At 41.6% G+C, this 14495-nt stretch overlaps 1 protein-coding gene across 2 annotated transcripts in view; it reads left to right on the top strand.

Moving 5' to 3' along the window:
* The window catches only part of olig3 (oligodendrocyte transcription factor 3), a 53891-nt gene extending 42985 nt beyond the window's left edge, over window positions 1-10906 (top strand). For both annotated transcript variants that reach the window (XR_015109350.1, XR_015109349.1), the window contains one exon: window positions 10187-10906. The gene's annotated coding sequence lies outside the window, so the exon portion shown is untranslated. The remainder of the gene's footprint in view (window positions 1-10186) is intronic.
* Window positions 10907-14495: the final 3589 nt, after the last annotated feature.

Here is a 14495-nt window from a genome sequence, read left to right as displayed (position 1 = left end):
TGGCTGCTCTGCGGAGCGCAGCAGCATGTGTTTCAGGGATTGTTCTGGAAGGGGGAGTGCAGAAACAGCAGGGAGCAGAAGACAAACAGGCAATTCGTGACTCATTAAACACAGCGACGGTGGCCAGCACAGTGGAGGGGTGTGAGGACCCGAGTTCCAACTGGGCGATAAACCCCCCCTGTACCAGCTGGAGCAGGCATCTGTCAGCCACACGCCGCACCACACCATGCCACCGATTATAAGCAACAAGCCATATCTGAGTGGCCGGGCACCGCCATTTTTAAACACCCTGCACTTACGTAACAGCCCTGATTGGCTCACATGGGACCTGCAGGTCCAGTGATGGGATGAACATCGAAAAGTTGAGCTTCAGCAAGAGCCCCTGTCCATCTTGACTGGCTTTCTGCTCTCTCACAGGTTAAAGAGATTCTTCTCCCAAAAAGTTTATTTTGCCTTTCAAGTATTTACAGAAAGGTGTCTTAAACCTAAAAAAAAAAGGCATGATGGCCCTCTTGCATTACTTATTTGTGACTCCAAAATGTAGGAGGAGCCAGCCACGTATATTTAGCTTGAAGCTAATGGCGACTGATGGCTAAAAACAGCCCCAGAACACCCCACTATAAAATCTCAACAGCATCTCCCCTGGAATACTCCATTTCTTCTTTATCCAGCGGTACTTTCCACAAACTTTGGCCAATAACGCCTGAGCTACAACCAAACTTCAGCTTATGAGTCAAAGTGTTCGGGGATTTGAAGTATAAAGCTCAAAAACAACAGTGTGGATGACACTGGAGGATGAGCTCTCACGTTTTTGGGGGTTATTTTGCTGTTGTTGTGTTGCTTATAGCTGTTGCTAGCTGTCAGGCACCATTAGCTTCAAGCTAAATATATGTAGTTAGATTATCCTGCATTCTGGAGTCACAAGAGGTGATTTAGCAGGGGAAAAAAAATCTTTTGAAACTTCGTACACCAAAATAAATGTATTGGGTAAATAGGCTTCAGCACTCTTCGTTATGAGCAGTAGGGTGGTACTTTAGGTTGCCAACAGTGACTCATAACCAAGGTGATGTCACAAAAAAAGATGAAAAATGACAGTAGCCTCCACTCTGCATTACATGGTGGTGGTGGCACGTCATGTAGTTTAACTATGCAGTACTATCACAGAAATAATATCAGTGTAACACAATCAAGATCCTTAGTGCGGTGGGTCCACAAAACACCTGATAACTCAAGCAAGAGGTTGAGGTCGGATGATCCTCAACCATGTGCAGTAATAGCTTTAACTGCTTCTTCTGGGCTGCGACCAAAGATGCCAAGTGTGGTATAAAAATTTGGCTGAAACACGAACAAGAAATTCCTTCAAAAACGAATGGTACACCCCTTTCTTTTACCACTATTTATCCGGCATCTGTCTCAATAAGACGAAAACAGTGTCAGGAAAAAAAAGGAAAAAAGTGGCACTAAACCGCCCAGACAACATAACTCGACAACAACTTAAGACACTGTGGATGCAAGGTAATCAAAATCCTCCGGCGCTCGGAAAATCTCAACATCAGCACAACTTTGCAACGAGATAAAAGTTTGCTCTTGGTAGAATTTAACGATCTGCTAACTGCCTAATTAAACGCTGAGAGCAGATAAAAGCATGAAATATAGATAAGCTGGAAACACTGCCTATGGCTCTACGGTCCATGCAGAGGAGGGCAGTGATGTCTCTGCTCTTCCTCCACTCGGCTGTGAATGTTTAATAAGAAAATGAAGCTGACACACAAGCCATGAATAAGACTGAATCCTGCCAATGGAGCAATGGGAAAAAAAGAGCCTTTACTTTCGATAAAAAGCCGGCGTTAATGCGGTGATTCCGAAGCCCATGGCGCTTTGTAGGACTGAGGGATAGGGGCTTTAACAGCGCTGTGGTGTGACAGACGGGGCCTCTCCCTCTCCTCGCCAGTGGAAGCCATGGTTGTAATTTAGATTTTAGCAGTCTTTATGACTCCCTCTCCTCACTTCTCTGGAATATGAAAACATCAGCATATGGCTGCCGACAGCACAGAGGCTAAAGAGTCAATTTCCCTTAAGCAACATTGGGAAAGGGGTGACATTCACTTCCGTAATACCCCCCTGGCTCAAAAAAATAATAATAAAGGACAGAGACAGGAAGAGACAGAGACACCAAGCGAGAGGAGACAGATGGTGAGGACAGGCAGATTCAGAGGGTTAGAAAGATGGTATGACTCGTTTTCTTGCACCAGCAGGTCGTCATCGCCTCTCCGTCTCAGCGTGATCAGTGTGCAGTTCACAGAGTTTCATGTGGCTACCAGGAACAGAAAATCTGTCCATCAGCTGCCAAAGGTTCCTGCTCTGCTCCGTTCCTCTGAGCGCTCTTAGAAACCCGCTGTTTCACACCCATGAATTAAACTATTTATGGCCCTGGTTAAAATGAGCATTTTCTGGGCACACCCCATGTTTCTGTGTGTGCGCGCATGTGTGTGTGTGTGTGTGTGCGCCATGTGGCAGATGGGCAGCAATATGGCACACCTCTGCCCAGACAGATGTGGCACAGCACATCACACCGAGCAGGGAGAGGATTTAGAAGGCTCAGGAACATCTGGACCTGTGGTAACCTTCATGCTCAGCCAACAAGCTAACTACACCTAGCTGCTAAGGACCTAGGGGGAGACGTGGGGGCGAGACGGCGGCTTGTAACGTGTCACATCCCCTGCATCGCATCTTCATCTCCAGCGGCATTTTGACTGACAGATGAGGAATCCCACCTCCCTCAGTGAGAGCTGTCAATCAGTTGCTCTGTGGAGTGGAGGGTTTGGGGCCGGTCCCAACATGGGCCTGTCATGGCCTGCTGCACAGGAGAAGATTCCCACCACTCAGGGGCCAGCCGGGCCAGGACAGACTGGGGACGTCTGCGAGGGGCAGTGAGAAACTCAGGAAGGACCAGGGAGAGAGACAGGAAGAGGTTTCAAGGTTCAACTGGAGAAATCAGCATACAGGGTGTGACACAGAAGCATCAGTACAATCAATGATCACTTACTCATTAAAAACTTACCTGTAAAATAGTGATTCTAGTCATCCGTCGAGAGGCCTTCGAAGATGCAACTCACATGTCAGTCCAATCGCTGAATTCAATATTCATGTTTCCATCAATGTATTTTGAAGCAAAAAAAAACCCCAAACAAACACACACACACACACACACAAGACAGCATGACACACACATCCAGTACCTCAGTGAGGCGCTGGATCAGACAGACGCAGTCTGAGAAATGGCCACAAACTCAAAATGTCATGCACACAAAACACTTGGAAATGGGAGCTTTTTTGGTGTGTGGAACTCTATTTTTTTTTCCTTTGCAGACTTTTAAAAACAATAACAAAAACAATCCTTATGTCTACTTGCAGAGGTTTTTGCATCTATCGAAAACATAAGGGCACAAAATGGAAGATGGAAACCCTTACGAATAAGCTCTGACGTCACGGATCTTTAACTCTTTGGGTAGAAAAACGTTGTGCCTCAGAACAGCGCACAACATGGCCCCTACTCGCTGGCATGAAATATATCTCTCACCATAGTCTGACCTGTACTACCATAGTCTGACCTGTACTACCATAGTCTGACCTGTATCACCATAGGCTGGTTTATCTGATCCACACCAGTTGATAGTATTTGCATGACCTTTCTTTGCCACATTTCAGAGGTTATGCTAAATTTCACCTGACGGCGAAACAGAAACGCAACAACAGTGGTTTCCTCTACCTGTTGAGTGGGACAGGGTTTTTTGTTTTTTTTTAGCTCTTCGATGCGCAGCGATGCACAACAACATAACAAGAGTGAGGGTGCACACTACACAAACAGGTCAGGGGCTGTGAATTATGTTTCCCATAACAGTTTTGTCCTCCTGAGTTGACGCATCCCAACTGAAGTAGGCTATTGACTCTTTACGGCAGCTGTGAATATCAGGGGTTTGGTATATAACAAAGCAATTACAGTGATCTACTTATTCCTAAACTGCAATGATAAACACATTACTCCTTCTTTTACTTCATTCTTGATGTGTTTGAATCAACTTTCATACCTCAACAACCCCAGGAGCCATAATGTCCTTCCACCTGAATTTAGAAGCCTCAGCCTCAACCAGAGCTTTATCACCAAAGACTGTGTGACATATACAATCTGAAAAGTTTTACTCTTTTCTTATAGTTTAATGACTGTAATCCAATGTGGTTAAGTCACTTTTGTAAACAAGTTTCCCTCCTGCTAAGGCTGTGATGGAAAAACCAAACCTGATTTCGGTGCAGCGTGTTTCACGCATAGCATTTAAAGTAAACTATAATAACACACAAGAACTGCAGCTTAATTAAACAATCAAAGAACAATTTCACAGTAGAGCAAACAACAGGTAATTACGCGACTCTCCAAGGTGTTTTGTCTTCCTGCAGGTTGTAAAGTAACAGGGACAGAAGTGTGAGATGCCGGGGAAGTAAAAGCTGTGAGAGTCTGAAGATCATCAGATATTCGGGAGTATTAGTTGGATTAGTGCTGCATGGATTGTAACATCCTGATATGTTGATTATATTAGTATTAAGGTCCTATTCAAGCTGTCCTCTTTAACAGACTCAGCATATTTTATTTAAATAAAATGCATTTGCAGTAGGGAGAAGAATCTCTTCAATGACGTGTAAAGATTACTGCAGTTTAAATACTACAGAGATTATGTTAGTGTGCAGCAAAATGTTATTTAGCCTTTGTTATTTCATTTAGATCCAACGTTACATCGATCCTGCGCAAATGATAACTTTGTCCAGATAAAAATCTTACCAAATGATGAACACACCACCATTTTTTGTTGGTCTTTATCAGTTCAGATTTTGAATTATTGACGTGTTTCTTCCTCTGAAGGATATTTTCCTCTCACACCAAATTCGCCTCAAAAGGCTTTTTTTGTCCATCTCTTCAACATCTGGATGAAGAAATATCGTGTCTGCTGCATTTTTACTTAAAAAATACCAAACCTGCACCACCTTCCTGACTCAATTTGTTAAATTTAAACAAATATATAAATGTGTATATATATATATATATATATATATATATATATATATAAAATTAATATCCCTTTTTTAAGTTGTCATAAAATGTTTGATTAAAATAATGAAGCTAATGCTGGACTGTTGTAATGGAACTCCCCTCATAATCTCATCATTTCTCTGGAGAAATGTTGATGTCATTTGCATCATGGCAGGGGTCAAACTTCACATGTAGTGATGATGACCCATGATTTTCCCGCGTCATCAGGAGGCTCCTGTTGGGATAAAAACAGGCATATGTTTGACAGAGGTGTGCTGGATGCCTATAGCCTGCAGCCCAGATGTCCCTCGCTTTACACAAAGCACGGCCAATATGGACCACATCCTTCTTCACTTCAAACTAAAATATAAATGAATAAACAAATACCCACTTTGACTGTTACTCAAAAGCAGCCAAAAAAGCCTGCTTTGGTACAAGGAATCACACGTTTTACGTCGTCTTTTTTTTTTTTTTTTTTTTTTACTTATTATTCACGTGCAGTGTGTGTTTGAGTGTAATCTCCCATCACATTCTCTGTCTCCAGAGAGAGACAACTGACCCCTTCCTCAGATCTCCTCTCTCTCTCTCTCTGTCTCTCTCTCGCTCTCTCAGCTTTCTGAATAATTAGTGATGTGTGTCAATATTGTGGCCCATAGTAACCATATGGTGGGTGCAGGCAGACAGGCCATTGTTGGGAGCTGTGAAATATTGTGTATCCCTGCGAGGGCTGGAGCCAGCAGAGGCAGGAAGTGTTGTCAGGAATGACAGGGACATTGTGCGTTTGAATGGGCGAGTCCTCGGTGGCAGGGAGCACCGCGGACCCAGACAGAAAGTCTTGACCCTGGCGAGAAAGGCTGATTAGGCATGGTGCTGCAGGCCTCTCCTTCATCTACCCCCCCCCCCCCAACACACACTCACACACACAAACACACACACACACACACACATTGGAAGCCGTTAGGGCCCAAGCAGAATACAACAAGGCCACTTAACTCAGCGACGCCTTTTCACTGCACACATAAAAACACTCATATATTCATGTCAGGAATGGAGAGGAGAGGAGAGGAGAGGAGAGGGACGGGGCACAGTCAGTGTGTGAACTGACAAGAGTGTGTGTGATTTGTGGGAATGACAGTGAGAGAGTGAACCAAACCACTGATCTAATGCCTCTTAAGTAGAATGGGGGGGGGGGGGCGGCGGCATATTTTTTCCCCTTTTCCATTTTTGACCATTTTCTTTCAGCACTTCTTCATCAAAGCTAAATGATATAATTAGCATGTTGTGTCGCGGACAGATTGAAAATGATGCTCAACTTTTGTTTTACAGTCCTCACACTCCCATGGTATCATCAGAAAAACCGATTAGTTCTGAAGCCAACATTATCCAGTAACATTAGCAAGCTGTGGCGTACAGGAGCGTCCCAACACACGACCTTAAAATACAAACACATAACTACCCAACAAATACCACGCCGTTATACCTCTGCAAACATTTCAATTCAGGAAATCCTTCAAAATTTTGAAGAGAGACATAACTGCAGTGCCAACTAACTATTTAACAAATTAAATATTTAAATGCAATGTTGCACACGAAAAACCTCATCACTTACAGGAATGCTAAGTAAATCAGCGTTCATGAGACTGATGGGGATTCTGCTATTACAACTGAAGACACCTCGGTTTTATGTTGCGCTCATGACAACAGCTTTTCTATCATATATATATATATATATATATATATATATATATATATATATATATATATGTACATATATAATTAAATCAGCTCATGCTCAGATATGGATAGAGGATTGTTGTTGCCGCTAGAGACGTTCATCCGGTTCAGTTTCATATCACCGCTCTCTCAGTTGTCTCTGATACAGAAATGCCTCATCAAATCTACTTCCATCCACTTCCCCTCTCCTCCATCCTTCTCCTTTTTTTCTTCCCATCCTCCTTTCCCCTCTCTGCCAATTATCTCTCCGTCAGTCTGTCACACTTTGTAGTACAATAAAGGCATCCTAAATTGATGCCCATCCTGCCTTTATCCCCCTGATAAAGCACAACAATTAAGGCTCATGTCTCTTTGCTCAGGGTCCTTTGATGGCTCACAAAGCTGCATCCACTCTCACTCTCTCTCTCTCTCTCTCTCTCTCTCTCTCTCGTTCTCTCTCTCTGTCTTCAAACAAAGGCATGCACATAATGCAGGTAGGAACATCATCTTGACGCCGCTATCATCAGGACCATTTTATGTTCCTACTGCCTGTATTGTAAACGACTGTTTTTAGATCTACAACACAGTGGTTAAAGTTCATCTTGGTTGGGACAAAAAAAAAAAAAAAAAATTCTTGGGTAAAATTCTAAGTATTTAAAGGTGCAATCAGCAATTCAGGAAAAGCCTTGTCACCATTTGAACTCAGCATTCACAGTACTTTTACATGATAGAAAAAATCAACTTATCATGTTAGATGGACTAAAGACTGTGTTAAAGTACATGTGCATACATTAGTCTAATTGCAATTAGTCAGATTTATATACCGAGGCTGTCGTAGGATGCTGAATTTGTTGGGAGCTGAATTATTCCAGCACTATAATCTTCAATCTGGCCCTAAACATCCTGGCATTTTGCACGTTTTGGTTTTTTTAAAACCTGGAAGTCAAACAACAAAGATGGAATATTTCTGGCGGCAGTGAAAACAACACATTCCTGGACAAAGAGAGAAAATTCATGCAGCTTAATGAGCTGTCAATTTTTCTTTCATACTCTTTGAATTTAAGTCCATCATTCAAAAAGTACATTGTCAGCTGCTGGTTAACTTGTTTTGGTGTGTGATGCAATAAGGGGAACTAGAAAAAGAAGTCTGATTGTAGCAGAAGGGGACATACCGCCACCTACCGCTCTGGAGGTGCACATACTTCGATGAATGAATCGACTGAAAAGAGGTTTTATGAATATTACGATGTCATACTAATAACGAGGTGAATTCATGTAGTATGATAATATAACAGAGTAGAAGGATCATATTGTCATGCCGTCAGAGCAGTGGGATGTGGAAAATTGACTCTGAGAGGGAAGAAAAAGTTCTGATGTGAAGGGAAAATTGTTTGAAAATGATTGCTAACAGCAAAACGTGGTAAACAATCATATTTTCTCATGGAATCACAAATTTGGTCGATGTGAGCTTAAGCATAAATAATTGCTGAGCAAAAGCTTAAAACATTCATGATCAAAAAAGAAAATTTAAAAAACACAGCGTGACTCCTGGGTGGGTGGGAGATGGGGTGGGGTGGAGGAAGCCGATGAAAAAGGTGTGAAGGAAAACAGAGGATGCCGCTTTGTTAAAAATCCATCTTCGATCTGTGGAGGATTCGAGACAAGTAGATCTGTTGTCATGTCTGACACCTGAAATCAAATCTGTACGCCGTTATGCTGCGTTTTACAGCAGTAAAAATTCGGGGGGACAAGATTCTGAAGCTTCAGATAACAAGAATGTTTAATGTGCCACATGCTCCGCTGCTGCCTTCACCAAAAATGTTTTAAATAGTCAAATTATTGCGCTTCTTTCTGCATACACACTGCTGACACGTCTCGTGGTTTTGGCGATGCAGCTGAACTGTTCAGATGCATTAGCTGATGAATAAATTCATCATAATTCAGAGCAAGCGACTGTAAATGAAGTTGACAAATAATGTCAATAAAACACCTCCTTGACATTTGTGCACAGTTTTGTCTAGACTGATCGTTCATTTTATTCAGCGGTATTTGTGAGGGGGCTAAAAAAAAAAAAAAGTTCTGGAAACAACTTTGTGATATTTCAAGGTAGCAACACTGCCAGAAATGAAAGGAAAAAGAACCATTAGCAGGAGCCCCAGGTTGATGATAATTAAGTATAAGCACGGTCGACATCCAGTAAACTTTTATGGTGGTTTAACTTCATCAACATGAATGCAATTAGCTGTCTGTTCCTCGGTACAGACCTGTTATGTTGACTAGAGATCTCCTCCACGCAGGGTGGTATGGGTGGTACGGGAGGGTCAGAGGAAACGACTGATGCGGCCTTTTGAGGTGGAGGAATTGATGGAGAAAATCCAACTTTTTCTTTCATTTACGATGCAGCAAACTCAGCAAAACAGTCGCATTAATGAGGCTGTTTTCCTCTTGTTGAAGGGACACCGGTCAACAATTTGTCCAAAGTGCACACCGTGCTTTCTAAACCTTGGACCCTGGTAATGCACAACATCTTGCCGTCTGCTCGGTGCTACGTCGTACTAATATTTGCTTTGAAATGGTTGGTTCTCAGTGAGTGAGGACGAGCCAAGGCCGGGTCCTGAGGCCGGGTCCTGAGGCCAGGTCCTGTCTCCCTCCAGCAGAAGCAGCAGCAGCTCAGCAGTGTAGTTACCTGGGAGGCAGGGCCTTGTCACCCAGTAATGTTGCTGCAACAAAAGTCCTGACAGCAGAAGTGTGGAGAGAGTGATGAGACCCCCTGCTGGCGTGTTAGCTAACCCGTCCTCGAAGCCTCCTTTCTGGCTTTCCCTTTCAGACTCCTTGGCCCTGAGGGCTCGGAGCCCTGGAGACACAAGGATCCTGCAGAGACCCGGGTCCTGGTTCACCAACAGTCACCTCTCCTGTTGCAGCCTTCTTGTGCTCAGTTCCAAAACAAAATGAGTGACTCATGAGAAACTCTTGAATTTGCCACCTTTTGCAACTAAGCTTAATTTCAATTTTCCATCAAAACAGATTGAAAGCTGCTGCAGATGCATTCAAATTAATTAATTAATTGTGATAAATGACATATTGAGAATTAGTCAAACCTTTACAATAAATAAGTCTTAAAAAACAGAATGTTTAAAATATTCAGTTTTTTTTTCACCACTCCTCTTTAGTGCTCCTTCTGTTGATACACTGTTTTATAAAAGCTTGAAGAAACACTCTTCAAATTGTATGATGGACAAAGTTCTGATATTATTTTAATGATGTATGTGACGCTATGGTTGAGTACGTACCAGAAAGTAATACAGTAACTTGTGTTTCTCGAGGAGTCCTGAAGAAATATTCTTCCTCTTAAATAAAAAAAGACCGCTAACGTCTCTGAAATAACTCTTCCAGGCCTCGCAAGGGAGAATGGCCTTCAACCACATTATGTTTACAGCACGAGGGGACTTCTCCTGACTCGCCGTCCCTACCAGCTACTTCTCGTGGTTGTCAAGGTAAACGTCATGGCGACCATGGGATCGGCTGCAAGCTCAGAGGGACGTCTGGCTGTGACGGGGCGTGTGACATGATGCTCAACAATCAGACACCATGACAACCTGGCAACAATGCTGTTGATTCAGCAACCAAACTGTATAGTGAGACGGGACAATAAACCTGTTGAAGAGTTGAGGAAAGTTGGTGTTTTAATTCCCGCGGAAGAATAACTGAATCTCGATGGGTGCAAAATATAATGTGAAAGAATTACAGCTCTTTCTGTCTTCTGGGCCCTTTTTCTTCACTGTCTTTACAGTTTCTCTCTTATGCAAAAGACACATTAGGTAGTGCAGATTCTTACATTTATATTCAAGCCAAAGACATATTTGTCACATTTACTCTTAATCATGATGTGAATATTTAAAATAAAATTTGAGAAATGAAATTATTTAACAGTAGCTAATATATAATCCAAGTCGAGGAGTGTGAGGATGACTATACAAATGTAATGATTTAATTAATTTCGCCTGATGTGTCTAAAGGCAAATTTATGTGCATGAATCAGTTAAAACACAGTTAATGCATGTGGGAAAATTAAAGAAATGCTTTATTGCAACATTTGAAAAACAAAATAAGTGGAAAAGGATCTCATATCAATAAGAAGATGTTTAGATAGAAATAATCTGAATCTATAACAGACATGAAATACTGTACCAGAACAGGGTCACAGGACTAATAAGCTGCATGACCACGAAGAAAGAGGAGTTATTTCCCCCATTAAATTAAATAATATAGCATATGTTTTTGGATCAATTGCTTGTTTGTTTGTTTTGCCTTTTTTGAGAGGATGAGAATATGAATTTTGAAGTCAAGGTATTGAATGATTTGTAGGCTTAGATGTTCTGAAAATCTGTCGTAACTTTTTGGAAGTAAAATTCAAACAGAGAGTGTGTTTGGTTCCCCTGATTTTCTCTTGACATCTGGAGGAAACCCTCCGAATACGTGGCGGAATTCTTCTAAATCAAAAATGTTGGCACAGGAGACCTTTGATTCATGCTGTTTATGAAATTAATTTTAAAAAAAGACCTTCTTTTGCTGTCATGTGCCTGAAGAAGCTGAAACCCGACTCAAACTCTCGCATTTGACAGAAATCACTTTTCACAAGATGATTGAATACGGATAATTAAGAGAAGCATAAATGTGTTTATTTAAGTAACTGATGTAGAAACCTGTAATCTTTACCACTGATACCTGATCTCTCTCCCTCTGCATTGAGACAGTTTGAAATAACTCCAGACCTATACTGCCACCTTGTGGTAGCAGAGAAATTAGAGGAAATGACCCGAATGTGTAAAAGTCCTCAGAAATTTTTTTTACTTATCAATCCTGGCACTTCTAATTTTTAGTATCTGTTGTAAATTTCCTTTTCATATGTTCATGTTTTCTGGTAACTTCCTACCCGAACACAAGAAAAGACACAACAACTATTGTAGTCTGTGGAGTCTTCATTTTGGTGGCAGTTCAACTGTCACTGCAGCACAACAAACAGGCCTTCAAGTTCACAAACACTGGTGACTCTTAAGTCCTGAGTCTAGACAAGCCAGTCTGAAAAGCTATTTCAAAATTGAAATTACAGGTCAACAGAGTTATAGTTAGCGTTACATGTTTAATGATTATCATGCATGTTTAGTAAAGGCTTTTTTTATCGATATTTGGCTGTTTTTATCCATGTGTCTGCTTTATTATCTTCTGTTTGTCTTTATTTCGAGTTTTTGAATGAATATATACAGTACATGTTGTCCTCGTCTAACTAAGTCGTAGTTATTTCAATCAGAAATATCTATTATACCTTTATTATTTTATTATATTGCTTTTCATTATTTGCTCTGACAATATCCAAGAAGGTCATTCACTGAATGAAAAAGTTGTTTTCTTTAGCGCAACAGTGCAATGAGTCCATTTACCATTTTTTTCTTTGTGGCTAATGTATTTTCTGCCTTTGTGCACTAGAGGGCGCCCTCTACTCAGCCTCCATCACTCCCTTACGTGCAAATGAAAGTGAATTGGACGTAAAGATCATCTAAACTGATGAACAGGTGGTAAAACGAGGCAGGACTAAAGTAGTGATGGGGGTAAAAAGCGATATAAGGCATAAATTAGAAAAACTAAGAAGCGTGAGAAGAAGTCCTGGGTCTCAGTTTGAGGTCAAAACTCTGCTCTGTACATCCAGACACATCCTCCCATACCGTCCCATACAGGCGGTCCACACATCTGGAGTTCAGCACTGGTTCGTCACTGTCCTGTGACTCTCTCTCTAAATTTATCATCACGTGTGTCTCTCATATTTCTGCTGGCCGATGGGACCGGCAGCTAAGAATAGAACTCTGACACAGATTAACACGCCTGGGCGCTCTCGATCCTTTTTTTGCTTTGTAAAAAGTCAAATATTTTTCATCCACCACCACCACATACATGGACATATGCACTCTCTGTGAGTGCATCTTGACCTTCAACTCCACTGAGGTACGTGTTGTCCAAATAAGCAGTCTAAGTATTCTCGCAAGGATGCTGTTTTCCTGCTTCTTTTGATCAGTAGGTCAACACTTACATTCAGGATGGAACCAAAGCATGGCTCCCCTGCATGTCCCAGCAATACTTTGGAAAGACTTGAATATATTTCACACTCAAACATTTTTTAAAGAAAACAAGAAAACCCCGTCTCCTGAGTTAAGACAGATAGGTGACGTGTTTTTCCAGCGTTAAAAGTTAAACATTTGAAAGTGAAGTAGCGCAGGAAAGACTGCCAGTGGGTCCTAAATGTCACATCTAATCCCTGGTGGTGCAGGATATGTGGGGGTGTCCCTCCAACATTAGTCAGACCCACTCAAAACTCCGCAGCTAAAGCCCGCTGGCTTGTGCACGAGGTTATTTAGGGTCAGCTCTGAGCCCATTTTCTATTTGCCCACCCCTTTGTATCATCCTCTGTCTTCCTCTGCATCCCCTGTGTAAATAAACCATGTTGATGCCTGTGCGTGCATGTGTGTGTGTGATGTTGAGGTCAGTTTAAGCTTGAAAGTTTAAATAACTTGATTGCTTTCTCTTCTTTCAGAACACAGGCATGGAATGAACACTTAGATTGGCCTGTGCAAACACACCACGCCACGGCTCCTGACTTAAACACACCTGTCTGTTCTTTACAAACCTCAGGGACAAAATAACTGAAACATATTAGAACCCTCCCTTATACTGCACTCACCTGTACATTAAAAAAGCCTACCGAGTCACAGTTATTATTTCTGACCATCACAACGTGTTTCGATAGACACTGTGAACCTTTTCCTTGAGGACCTCCTGAAGGACCAGGATGTATCAAGCAGACAAAAGCACTCAAAATATCAGATATCAGGGGATAGAATATTTCTGTCAGTTACTTCAGATAATTCTTGTTTTGCACAACTGATTCCTGTTGCTCGATACTTTTTTTCCTCCTTCAGGGGAGTAGAATTTATGTTTCATTTGTCTAAAGGTGTTCCTGCAACACTGAATTTACAAGAACGGCAAAGATATTGAATAAATGTGAGGTGACAGTGGTCCTGACCTTCGACCCACAAAATCTTCTCGGTTTATCCTCGAGTCTCAGTGGACTTCAAATGTTATTGATTATTATTATGTTATTTTTCAAATGTGCACACGCGTGCACATTTGAAGAAATTCTCTTGAAACTTTCCTGAGATATCTCATTAACGGGTGCAGAGATGGAACGAAACTCATGATTTTACCATTGTCAAACATCAGCAATACCAAGACAGGCCATCTACTTCCTGTTCATTCTCTCATTGCCACTTGTCTTGTATTTATCACCATAATTTAATTTTAACTCTAAGAATGCACGTACTTAAACCAAGGCAATATGATGTCATCAGATCCAGATTCAGTTCTGGAGCAGTTCCAAAATCAAACTGACTGCACTTCAACCTGAGTTCTATCTTCCTGAATGTTTGCGTTACTTTGCCAGCAGACACACCACTGCTAGTGATCATGTTACTGTCTTGAAGGAGGCAATAAAGTTTAGACAATTCAAACATTTAAACATAAAGAGAATGTGTTTGGAGACACCAGATCGTCCCCAGTCTAATTACTGGTTTTAGACCCACATCCGCTGAACCTGTAAACTAGAGGGCAGGTGGAGAGGAATTTGACAAAGGATTAGAAGGCTTGAAGAATTGCC

Source organism: Aulostomus chinensis, chromosome 16 (assembly GCF_037954235.1).
Source record: "Aulostomus chinensis isolate RoL2024-O1b breed Wild chromosome 16, RoL_Achi_v1.0, whole genome shotgun sequence".
Lineage (NCBI taxonomy): Eukaryota > Metazoa > Chordata > Actinopteri > Syngnathiformes > Aulostomidae > Aulostomus > Aulostomus chinensis.
The sequence above is the reverse complement of the archived record's forward strand: the minus strand, read 5'-3'. Positions and strand labels throughout refer to the sequence as shown.